Below are 13,570 nucleotides of genomic sequence, written 5' to 3' on the forward strand. Positions count from 1 at the left end.
GAAGAAAATGAACTGCTTTGTCTGTTTGCTTTGTGTTTTTTGTTTGTTTGGGGTGTGTGTGTGTGTGTGTGTGTGTGGTGTGTGTGTGTCTGTGTGTGTGTGTGTCTGTGTGTATGTTCATGCGGGCATGCGTGTGTGAATTCAAGTTTCTCATTCTTTCAATTTCTATACAGCTGCTTCTACTCAATTCTTTAGCTCTCACACATATACTGCCTTCTGTTAATATCTTTCTGAAAATCATTTCTATTGAAAATTTTAAAAAGGAAGGAAGATACCTCATAATCAAAGTCTAAATACTTACCTTATATTTACATGTTTTCTGGCAGGTTTCTAAAGTTTGCTGGTTATGTGATGAACTGGAACTGCTCATTAGCTTTAAATGGTCCCAGCTCTCTGTCATTGCCTTTACCTAACACCAGAGAAGTCAGTGGCTTAGAAACATCCTGCTTTAGAAAGAGGATTTTTTGTTGTTGTTTTGGACACAACATCTAGGAAAATTATTTTTTCTTTTGTCTTAAAGATACTTTAAATGTAGTCTAGACTAATATAACCTTTAAATACTCAATAATAAATTTGGACTATTTCTCAGCGATGTTTACCAGGAAGCCACACCTTTGTGATTCTGCTGTCATGCAGCCAATACAGGTGCACTTGAACTAGAAGTCCCCAAATGCAGGCTCATACTACTTTTATAACAAGTGGAATTCAGTAATTGTGGGTCAGCTGACTTACTGAACTTAGATGTCAAAATTTCATGTTAAATAAAAAGGATACTCTAAGTGACCATGTGTGTTACAAAAGATCAAATCAGACCTGATATAACTGATAGATCTTACCTCATAACCAAGTTTATTAATGGTTCAGTAGCAAGACACCACATGCTCTTCCTTGGGAGAGAGATTAGAAAGCAGATAATCAAATGGTAGCCCTTGGGTCACATCTGTCTTGCTACCTGTCTGGATGGTGATCTAAAGTTCACTTACTGTGTTGTCCATGGGTCTTCTTACACTGCAATAGCAGAGTTATAACAAAGACCACATGGCTCACAAACCCTAAGGTGAATACACTGGTACTTTATAATTAAAGTTATCTTGGGGGTAGAGAGATGTCCCAGTGGTTAAGATGGTGGTCCATAATTCTTGACCTAGCACTCATGTCAGAACATGGTCAAAAAATTGACCCATGGTAAACAATGCCTTGGGGAACAGTGAGAGAGGCTCTAGGCAGAGCCTGAAGGGAAAAGGCAGAGGCCCTTTTACCTCGGGTGCATTTTGTGTTCCCTGGATTGTTCTTGGCTGTGATTTCAGAGCTCCTGTGACAAACACCTACATTCAATTCATAAGATATGTTTATTCTTGTCAGATGTCAGAACATAGCTGTAAAACCCAATGTGGCCAGTGTAACCTGAATCTGTATTTGGCCTTCTCCTTTGCTTTCATATTTTCCCAAATATGATACATAATATGTGCCAGACAGTTGTGTTAAAATTGGTCTGTCCTGAGGATGTCCTGGGAAATGGTTGCTCTGCTAATATTTATTACATCTTACTGGTGTTTATTTATGTTTGCTGATCATGTTTTTCTGACCTGGAACAACCTTCCTGGGATCATTGCTTTTGTGTTTCATTTATGTAAAGATACACCGAACTGAAGTAGGTTGCCTATAGTCTCAGATCATAGTCTACCCCATTCTTTCAGGTCCTCAGATCCCAGACAAGATCTGCACAAGTCAGCTTGAAGTCAGTACTCAGGTGACAAGCTGGGTGTCCTTCAAATGCATACAATTTTAGATCTGAGGAATCTGGTACCCACTTCTGGCTTCTTTGTAATCATGGGCTTGAACATGTATGCACACATTTATATGTACTCACAAGAGTGTGTTCATGCACACATACAGAGATACATAAATAAATGCAATAAGTCTTTTTTAAAAAAATGTTTGCTGGTTCCTCCACTGGGTGCCACTGTACTTTAAAAGTACCCTTTTGGGCTGGGTTACAACATGTGATTGTTCATACTAAATATTCAGGATTTATCAATGGAAGAAGAGGTAATAAGTGCTATTGATTACTATGCTTACTTACAGTCTTAAGTCCAGCCTTATCAATCCATAAATACCAGCTTTACTTAAAATAGGCAGCCTAAATAGACCACAGACCTTCTATAGTAACATATTACACTATTTGTAAATGTCCTCACTGACACCTGCCCAGGCACTTACAAGCCACGTACTTGCAAGATGGTCACTTAAACTTGGTGTGTTAAGATGTGAATATTTCTTTTTCTGTGAGTGAGAGGCCTTTGGCCAGTAAAATATTACAGACTAAGAGTCTTGGAGGCTAACATTATCTAGGTCTGTGAGAAGTTTTTCTCTGACCTGCTCTGTTAGAATCCAACAGCTAAGCTGTGAAAACTGAAGAGGTGAATGGGCTCTGAGTTTGCAACTTCTGTAGAACTCCAGCCTCATCAGCAGGCAACATGTGCAGGACCTTGGAAAGCCCCACATAATCTCTGCTGTGTGTAGCTGTGCATTATACAACTGACCATTGAGGTGGTCCCACAAGACCTGCCCATCTGAGCTACAGCATCCTGCTAAATAATGACAGAGCGCTTAAACTATGACGTGTGGGGTAGATGACTAGAACAACTGCTCCCATTGCCTTTTGATTTACATCTCCAGACCTTTTGTTCAACCTAGTATTTTGAGACAGAATCTCACTGAGTTGCACAATCTGAACTTCAAATCACTGTTAAGTCTAGATGAGTCTTTAACTTATGGTTCTCAGGCTTCAGTTACCAAGAAGCTCAGACTATAGGCCTGTACCACCTTCCTGGGTTCTATTATCTTTTTCCATATAAATAGTATGGTTTGCCTATTAGCAGCAATTAAGGGAATTTAACTAGAGTGAGTCTTTCAGGTATCCCAAGTAAAGAAAAACCTGATACTAGCCATTTCCTTCACAGCATTCTTACCAATTGAATGTTCCTTCCTCAGTATGGTGTTACTTTGGTGCACCAACTTCCTACAGCCAGTGACCTTCCACGACTCTTCCTGAGATCACCATATTTTGTCTTCCACTAGTCTGTGCATGCTGTCACAGAGGTTATATGCACTTGACATTATAGCCCACAAAATCAAACTCTTTGTTGAATATAGAAACATCTGTGTCTAGACACATTTTTACTTACTTGGCAACTTCCCACTGAAGGCTCAAAGACAGAAAGAATGTGTGGAAATTAAGCTCTTACCATGTATAATTGTTAGCTTCACCAAGTGAAAAACTCACAGCTGCCTTCTGTAAGTCTCCATAGTACACGGAAGAATCTCCATGACAGCCTGCTTTGATCCAGATGAGCAATAGGCTGCTACAGTGGAACCGTGTACACAGTGAATGTGAGGAAACCCAGTGGGCCTCTGCAGACTGCAACATCCTCCTGATTACAGTGGGGCTGGACTGAGACAGGCTGAGAACACCCCTCTCATTGTTCAGGAATTACTTGCTTGGGCTTGGTTGATGGGGAGAGTGAATATTATAATAGGGAAAGATGGAAACTGCAGGTCGCTAGGGGGAAGACAGTCCTAAAGTGAACCAGATTCATCTTCCTAGAAGCTCTCTGTGGGTCTCCTAGATATTGTAATGATTATCCATAGTCTCTCTGATCCTTGACAAAGGTCAGCATAAATGAAATTTCCCTGTTTGTTACTCCCAGGTGGTATATTTATTATTGTTGTTACTTATAAATTACCATGCTTGTTCATTGAAACTTTTTTATTAAGTATTTCTTTGATTTTTGTTTTGTACTTTGTTTGAAACAATCTTACTCTGCCAAGGCTGATACTGAGCTAGTCCTAAGTCTCCTGAGAGATAGCTGTCATCAGGCCTGGCTTCCAATGTCTTTTGTGTTGATGACATCCACCTCTCAAATATCCATAATGTAGCATCAGACCTTTCTGCAGGTTCCTCTAAGATAGTGACCAGCCTTGTGATATGCTTTTGTCATTCTGGAAGACACCAGGGAGCCTATCTACCTCTACGACTTGGTCAAATGCCTTTCTCAGATTGCCACACTCCCTGGAATGCCTCTGTTGCAGCTTTCCACAGTCCAGCTTTTCCCATACAAATAAATCAACCCCTACCTACCCTGACTCTGAGTCCCTTGAAGGCCACATTTGCCCTATTTCTACATCTCCAGTGTTTAATACAGTATGTACATTACAGCCTCTCATAAAAGGAATGAGTCATTGATGTCTAGAACACTATGGGATACCTTAAGTAGTGTTCTGGAAAGCAAAGGTTGCACGTATGGAAAAAGATGTTAAAGAGAATGTTAGGAATTTCAGCAAAATATGTAGCTTCCTCAATTAACAAAGAATACATCTTGCAGGTGATGTTATACAAAATTCAAGGCCATTGCCATGACCTTATAGTTGGTTTTATTAATAGCACAGAGATAATAGAAACACAAATGTCCTTGTATCACTTACATTTTGAAAAACATAAATATATTTCAGTGAGATCTAATACAAAGATCCTATAAACAACATAGATTATTAATTTATTATATTTTTATTATTTTACCAAGTTCTTTGTGTCTAAATTTACATGTCTTTTAAAGCAATGACCTTATAAGAGGATCATATGATATTATAAATTTTAAGTACTTTAAGAACATTTTTGTTTTTCAAAAGACAATTATCACTAATCCTATTATGCATATAAAGCAATGTGCTGATTATGTGCTGATTTCCACAGTAGTTTAGATAAATACAACATAGCACTAGAAATGGTTATGTATCTGAGTCTGGAATTATTTCAAAAAATGTTCACTTTTCTTCATCAAGTCCAGAAAACAACCATATGCAATTACCAGAAACGTTGGCATGAACCACATCTCATTCTTGTTATTCAATTTATTGCTGATATTGTATGGTGAGGAAGTGACACCCTGAATTATAGGACTACAGAGAAAACAAGAGTGCTAGGGACAGAACAGGTGGGTAGGCACCCACTGTAGCCCTTGGCATGCTCAGTGGGATTTCCTGGGTCCACTCTGCTTATGAAGAGATAATCTTAGACACCAACATATTTTGGTCATTGCAAATGTTCTAGACTCTCTTCAATGTCTGAAAATGTCATCAAATTCCACAAAGAGCCCTAAGAGGATTTTTAATGAGGCTTTCATTTCATAGGAAGAAACTTGAGGCACCTGGAGAAACTGAGGTTTTCCCAAGTAAAGAATTTTGCAAATAAATGGTTTGGTTAGGGTTCAGAATCTATCCTGTTAACAGGACAGGTGCTTGGAAGCTGGAGACATCCAGCAGTATGGATTTAGGATGGCTATACTTTCTACCCACCCTTCTCTAGAGGCTTCAATTCTGTGGCAAAGCATGATAATCACCAGGGAGAATACTGTGGTCAAGAATACTAAGTTCTTACTAGTGCCTCCAGCATTCACTGCCCATTCTCAGCCTGAAGTTTCAAAGCTGGTGATCATCCTGCATCACTGCCACCTAAGCTCTCCTATGACATCCTGTCTGATCAACAACTGTCCTTGGCTTACACTAACTCTTTGTCTTGCCTCTTTGTGTTTTTATTATGTTTTTGTTTATTTTATTTGTTGTTTGTTTGTTCCCCTCTACCGTAGTTGATTGATTGTGTTTGAGGGGTATTTTAAATAAAATATTTAAGAATTCTCAAATATTTGGGGTCCAAACCTCCTGAAAATGCAATTTTAGGATTACTTTATTATATGTTGCTCAAGAAGATAACATAGTTAAGTACCAAATTATGATTATATATTTGGGTCTACATGAACACCCCAGTTCTGATTTTATTTTATTTTATTTTATTTACATTTCAAATGTTATTCCCTTTCCTGGTTTCTCCTCTGCAAATCCCCTATCCCAACCGCCACTAACCTGCTTAAAGGAGGGCTCTCCCCCACCCACTACCCACGCCTACCTCACCACCTTAGCATTCCTCTACCCTAGGGCATTAAGCCTTCACAGGACCAAGGCCTCCTTCCCTTTGATGACAGACAAGGCCCTTTCAACTCCATCTGTTCTTCACCTAGCTTCTCTATTGGGGTCCCTGTGCTCAGTCCAATGGTTGGCTGTGAGCATCCGTATCTGTATTGGTCAGGATATGGCAGAGATAATCTCAGGAGGAGGCTGTATCAGGCTCCTGTCAGCAAGCACTTCTTGACATCAGCAATAGTGTCTGGGTTTGGTATTTGCATGTGGGATAGATCCCCTGTATGGCAATCTCTGGATGGCCCTTCCTTCAGTCTCTGCTTTACTCTTTGCCCCTGTATTTCCTGTAGACAGGAGAAATGGTGGGTTAAAATTTTGGAGATGGGTGGTGGCTCTATCCCTCAACCAGAGGAGGCATGTCTAACATCTGGATATGGACTAGACAGGTTATCCCTCTTTTTTTGTTGTTGTTGTTTCTTATTTTATTAGACTAATAAAATTTATTTTAAAATATATAACCCATTATTGACATCTTTTAAGTCATCAAAATATAAGTTAAATGTCTCTTAAATATACATAATATCTTCTGAAGCTAAAATTAATATTCACTCAACCAGTTTTTAAAATCTATTTGAAACATTAAGCATGACAGAAGTAGAAAAAAAATCTCTTATGAAGTGCTCTATGAAAGAAAATTGTGACAAGTTCCTGATTAGACAGAAACCATTCCATCTCCAAGAGAGAATACACAGTGGAACTGTGACTTCTTAGAATAAATTGGGTCGTGTTCCTTCTGTTTCTATTTTGTGGAATAGTTTGAAGAGTATTGGTAATTAGGTCTTCTTTACAGGATTCTTTATAGACTTCTGCACTAAACCCATCTGTTCCTGGGCCTTTTTTGTTTGGGAGACTTTTAATGACTGCTTCAATTTCTTTAGGGGTTATAGAACTAGTTTAGATGGTTTATTTGATCATGATTTAACTTTGGTATTTGGTATCTGTCTACAAAATTGTCCATTTCACCCAGAATTTCCAGTTCTGTTGAAAACAGGCTTTTGTAGTAGGATCTGATGATTTTTTTAATTTCCTCAATTTCTGTTGCTATATTTCTGATTTTGTTAATTAGGATACTGTCTCTGTGTCCTCTGTTAATCTGACTAAGGGTTATCTATCTTGTTGATTTTCTCAAAGAACCAGCTCTGGTTTTGTTGATTCTTTGTATAGTTCTTTTATTTCTATTTGGTTGATTTCAACCCTGAGTTTGATTATTTCCTACCTTCTACTTCTCTTGGGTATATTTGCTTCTTTTTGTTCTAGAGCTTTCAGGTGTGCTGTTAAACTGCTAATGTATGCTCTCTCCAGTTTTTTTTTTTTTTTCAGGCACTTAGAGCTATGAGTTTTCCTCTTAGCATTGCTTTCATTGTGTCTCATAAGTTTGGGTATGTTGTGCCTTCTTTTTCATTCCAAAGTCTTCAATTTCTTTCTTTATTTTTTTCTTAACCAAGTTATCATTGAGTAGGACATAGTTCAGCTTCCATATGTATGTGGGCTTTCTGTTGTTTTTTGTTGTTATTGAAGACCAGCCTGAGTCCATGGTGATCTGATGGGATGCATGTGATTATTTCAATCTTCTTGTATCTGTTGAGGCCTCTTTTGTGATGGATTATATGGCCAATTGTGGAGAAAGCACCGTGAAGTGCTGAGAAGAAGGGATATTGTTTTGTTTTAGTGTGAAATTTTCTATAGCTATCTGCTAAATCCCTTTGGTCCACAACTTCTGTTAGTTTCACTGTCTCAGTTTAGTTTGTGTTTCCATTATCTGTCCATTGATGACAGTGGGGTGTTGAAGTCTCTCACTACTATTGTGTTAGGTGAAATATTTGCTTTGAGCTTTCCTAAACTTTCTTTTATGAATGTGGATTCCCTTTCATTTGGAGCATAGATGTTCAGAATTGAGAGTTCTTCCTGGTAGATTTTTTTCCTTTGATAAGTATGAACTGTCCTTCCTTATCCTTTTTGCTAACTTTTAGCTTAAAGTTGATTTTATTCGATATTAGAATGGCTTCTCCAGCTTATTTCTTGGGACCATTTGCTTGGAAAATTGTTTTCCAGTCTTTTACTCTGAGGTAGTGACTGTCTTTGATACTAAAGTGCATTTGGTGTATGCAGAAAAATGCTGGGTTCTGTTTACATAGCCAGTCTGTTAGTCTATGTCTTTTTATTGGGAAATTGAGTCCATTGATGTTAAGAGATGTTAAGGAGTAGCGACTGTTGCTTCCTGTTGTTTTTGATGTTACTTTTATGTTTGTGTGGCTCTCTGCTTTGGGATTTGCTGAAAGAAGATTACATTCCTGCCTTTTCTAGGGTGTAGTTTCCCTCTTTGTATTGGAGTTTTCCATCTAGTATCCTTTGTAGGCCTGGATTTGTGGAGATATTGTGTAAATTGGTTTTTGTCATGGAATATCTTAGTTTTTCCATCTATGAAAATTGAGAGTATTGCTGGGTATAGTAGCCTGAGCTGGCATTTGTGTTCTCTTAGGATCTGTATGACATCTGTTCAGGATCTTCTAGTTTTCATATTCTCTGGAGAGAAGTCTGGTATAATTCTGATAGGTCTGCCTTTATATGTTACTTGACCTTTTCCCCTAACTGCTTTTAATATTCTTTCTTTGTTTTGCATATTTGGTGTTTTGACTATTATGTGATGGGAGGAATTTCTTTTCTGGTCCAATCTGGAGTTCTGTAGGCTTCTTGTATGTATATAAGCATCTCTTTCTTTAGGTTAGGGAAGTTTTCTTCTATAATTTTGTTGGAGATATTTACTGGTCCTTTAAGTTGTGAATCTTTGCTCTCTTTTATACCTATTATCCTTAGGTTTGTTGTTCTCATTGGGTCCGGAATTTTCTAGATGTTTTGAGTTAGGAGCCTTTTTGCATTTTTCATTTTCTTTGACTGTTGTGTCAATTTTTTTTATGGTATCTTCTGCACCTGAGATTCTCTCCTCTATCTCTTGTATTCTCTTGGTGATGCATGGGTCTATCACTCCTGATCTCTTTCCTAGGTTTTCTATCTCTAGAGTTGTTTCCCTTGGTGATTTATTTATTTTTTTTCTACTTCTCTTTTTAAATCCTGGATGGTTGTGTTCAATTCCTTTACCTGTTTGTTTGTGTTTTCCTGTAATTCTCTAAGGGATTTTTGTGTTTCCTCTTAAAGGGCTTCTACCTGTTTACCTGTGTTCTCCTGTATTTTTTAAGGGAGTTATTTAGGTCCTTCTAAAAGTCCTCTATCATTGTCATGAGATGTGATTTTAAATTAGAGTCTTGCTTTTCACGTGTGTTCAGATATCCAAGGTTGGCCGTGGTGGGAGAACTGGGTTTTGATGATGCTTTCTGTTGCTTATATTCTTGGCCTTGCCTCTTGCCATCGGATTATCTCTGGTATTGGATGGTCTTGCTGTCTCTGACTGTGGCTTGTCCAGCCTGTAAGCCTGTGTGTCAATGCTCCTGAGAGACCAGTTCTCTCCACGTTGAATTTGTGTATAGAATGCTTTAGCATAGGGTCAGCTCCAGGATGCAGATGGAAACTGGAAGGATTCTGTCCCAGGCCATTTCTTGGTTCTTTTGTCCTGATGGCTCTGGGCCAGTCCCTCTTGGGCCAGGAATTTGAGCAGAAGTGGTGGTCTCACCTGTACTCTCAGGTGCATCAGCACTCCTGGGAGAATTGCTCTCTCCTGGCAGAATCTTGGTACAGAAAGCTGTGACACAGGGGCATTTCTAAGCGCAGATGGAAACCAGAAGTATCCTTTTCCACGCTGTTCCTGTGTCCTAGGGGCTCTGGGTGGGTTTCTTTGTTCCTGTGTGCTGAGGGCTCTGCGTGGGTTCCAGTTGTGTCAGCACTCCTGGGAGAACAGCTCTCTCCCGGTGGGACCCTGGTATGGAGACCTGTGGCATAGGGTCTTCTCAAGGTGCACATGGAAACTGGAGGGGAACTGTCCCAAGGCATTCCTCCATTCCTGGGTCCTGAGGGCCTTGGGCAGGTTCCTCTTGGGCCAGATATTTCAGGAGAAGTGGTGGTATTACCTGTGCTCTCAGGTATGTTAGCATTACTGGGAGACCTGTTCACTCCCAGCAGGATCTGGGTACATAGAGCTGTGGCACAGGGTCCACTCTAGGTGCAGATGAAAACCGGAAGGATCCTCCAGTTCTGATTTTATATTTTCACACAGTAAAGTTTTCTGAATCTCATAAGCAAAGACAATTTATTTTGCTATTGACTTTTCTTTTGGCCAGGGTTTGTTTCACAATGTCAACTAGAAACATTCAATATGGACAAGAGGACTTGCTTCTATAGCCAGCTGGTTACTGCTGGCTAAAATCTATGCTGGGACTCAAAACAATGACCTTCACACCTCTCATTATAATCTGAGACTCCTCAGAACTGTGGGTCTGGCTTCCAAGAACTGACATCTGAAGAGAGCCATCAAGGAAAGGGCAGCAATACCTTTCAACAAATAATAGTTGACAATTATTTACATCTGCCTATTTTAGACTTACCTATATCAATATTGCTCAGTATCCTCTTCAAGCAGAACCCTCAGACTCTAGGCCAATGGTTATTATTTGGAAGAGATCTGATTAGGTACATTCAGTGATGGTGAAGACATTTTTGTAGTCACAACTGTATGTATGTGTATTGGGGGAGATCAAGTATGTATAAGCAGCTATTCTGCTAAACATTCTGTTTTGGGGGTTTTAATAGTACATCACAACAGAGTTTGTCATGGAAAAATGTCAATAGTATCAAGGTTAAGACACCTGGCTTCTAATTCACTCTGAATCCTGTAGTGTTTCAAATCATACTGTGGTCTCTGTGTAAAAAACATATCTAAATGCAGTTAATTTAGAAGTTGGTGTTAATGAGTGTTTCTGCAGATACTGATAGCTTATTGTTATGTTACCACATCACTGTCAAATCCATTCCATGACTGTGTTCAATTATAGGTATTGTCTGAAATATGGAAAGATATGAAAAGATGCTCTAAAAATCAGTGTAGCATAAATGAACATCCAAATAGTAACTATTGAATATCAATAGAGATAAAACTTAAGCCAAATGGACACTTAGGAAGTGGTGTGCTTGTTCTACCATTTCACTTAACTCCTTTTGGCTATAGTAAAGTATCTAGGAACCAAATTCTAACACAAAACAAATGATAATGGTTCCCAATGGGAGCTCTCAAGGAATTTTTATTCCAAGTGTGTTCAGACATTGGCTAGGTTTTCCCTCTTAGCTCCACTAAGAGGAGGTGACATGGTTTCATGCTCTTTGTATTGGGAATAATGAAGTAATGTTGGATATTCTGATGTCTTCATTTCTTACCATTTGATACTTATCTAAGATATAAGTCTCTCAAGTAACCACTCATGTCTTCCTGGGCAAGAGACAAGAATGACCCAGTAGGCAGAATTCTCCCACCAGAGATTTGTGTATCACTTCACTATTACTAACTTCACTACAAAAAAAAAAAAAGTGTACACAGAATGATTCAGAGTAAAGGATAATTGAAAACCACCAGAATTTGTGGTGATAGCTTAGCATATTTTACATCCCAGTTGTGCTTAACTGAAACAAATTGTACATTAACTTTCTTTCCTCAAGTAGACACTACTTGGGTACTAAGGCTAACCAAGATGGATGGGCAAATAGACTTGACAGGACACGGAAAGTATTTTAATAGTCATTATAGATAATTCACTCCAACTAGCAGTTGATTTTCCTGAGATGATGCTCCTGTGGACTGTTAAAATTATTGACAGCTTTGCTTCTCTAGGCAAACCAGAGAAGGTTACATTTTAGGAAAAAGTCCTGCTATTGTTACACACACTTAACAATCACTAAGATTAGCCCACCCTTCTGAGCAGATCTCTGCAGAACAACAAAGACGTACTGCTTTGCAGTGATGCTATATGGATGAAGAAATAATTTCTTAATTATTAATGCTGATTCTATAAGAATTACTAAAATTATATTAGTAATTATTAATCTTTTCAATAATAGAACTGCTATTAAGTCCTCTCTGATACTCAAAACGGCAATGAGAACTCTGCCAGTCTTCAAGTGTCATAATCTAATTGATTCTAAGGTAGCAAGCAGACATCTACAACTGAGAGCATATTCCAAGAGGTTAAAAAAATAATTAACGAAATGTCATAAGAAGGGAACTAAGGATTTATGATAGGTACAAGAAAAGAAGATAAAATATTGATTGGGTCTATCTATTCAAAACTTCACTAATACCTAATCACAAAAACTATGGTTTTTAACTCTCCATGGACCCATACAGCTAGTGATAATGAATGTTTAGCCAGATAATTACTCTTAATGTATACTCATATAAACATTCTCTATTCTATAATTCTTATTCAATTTATGATTTGAATTTATGTTTGAACTTCTAGTGAAATTTTGTAAAAAGGGGATGTTTGAAAAAAACATGTAATCTATTGTCCTACAATAGGTACAAAAGACTAGGAAAGATTACATTGGCAGGTATATCGTTAGGAACATAGTATTGGGAGTAAGGGCATTGGAAGCAAGGGCATTGTTACATTAGAGCAGGAGGAGAAAGCAAGAGTAGAAGGACAATTCAGAGTGGAATAACTTAGAAATTTAAGACAATTTAAAACTTTAGTGAAGCAATATTCAGAATGCAGAGGGAAAGAGGAAAAGAAGAGGCTTCATAGAGAGCAGAAAGAACAGGCAGGCTTCTCCATACCAAGGGACAGAACAGGTCTTTTCTTAATAGCAAGGCAGGATTAGTCTTACTAAAGAGAACAAAGCTTTCTTCTTTTTTTTTTTTCAATTTTTTATTAGGTATTTTCTTCATTTACATTTCAAATGCTATCCAGAAAGTCCCTCCATACCCTTCCCAGCCCCCAACTCCCCTACCTATCCACTCCCACTTCTTGGCCCTGGTATTCCCCTGTCCTGGGGCATATAAAGTTTGCAAAACCAAGGGGCCTCTTTCCCCAATGATGGCCTACTAGGCCATCTTCTGCTGCATATGCAGCTAGAGACACGAGATCTTGGGGGTACTGGTCAGTTCATATTGTTGTTCCACCTATAACGTTGCAGACCCCTTTAGCTCCTTAGGTACTTCCTCTAGCTCCTCCATTGGGGGCCCTGTGTTCCATGCAATAGCTGACTGTGAGCATCCACTTCTGTGTTGTCAGGCACTGGCATAGCCTCACAAGAGACAGCTATATCAGGGTTCTTTCAACAAAACCTTGCTGGCATATGCAATGGTGTCTGCGTTTGGAGGCTGATTATGGGATGGATTCCCGGGTGTGGCAGTCTCTAGATGGTCCATCCTTTCATCTCAGCTCCAAACTTTGTTTCTGTAATTCCTTCCATGGGTGTTTTGTTCCCAATTCTAAGAAGGAGCGAAGTGTCCACACTTTGGTCTTTGTTGTTCTTGAGTTTCATGTGTTTTGCAAACTGTATCTTGAGTATTCTAGGTTTCTGGGCTAATATCCACTTATCAGTGAGTACATATTGTGTGAGTTCCTTTGTGAATATGTTACCTCACTCAGGATGA

The sequence above is a fragment of the Mus caroli genome, chromosome 1 (genome assembly GCF_900094665.2).
Source record: "Mus caroli chromosome 1, CAROLI_EIJ_v1.1, whole genome shotgun sequence".
Taxonomy (NCBI): Eukaryota; Metazoa; Chordata; class Mammalia; order Rodentia; family Muridae; genus Mus; species Mus caroli.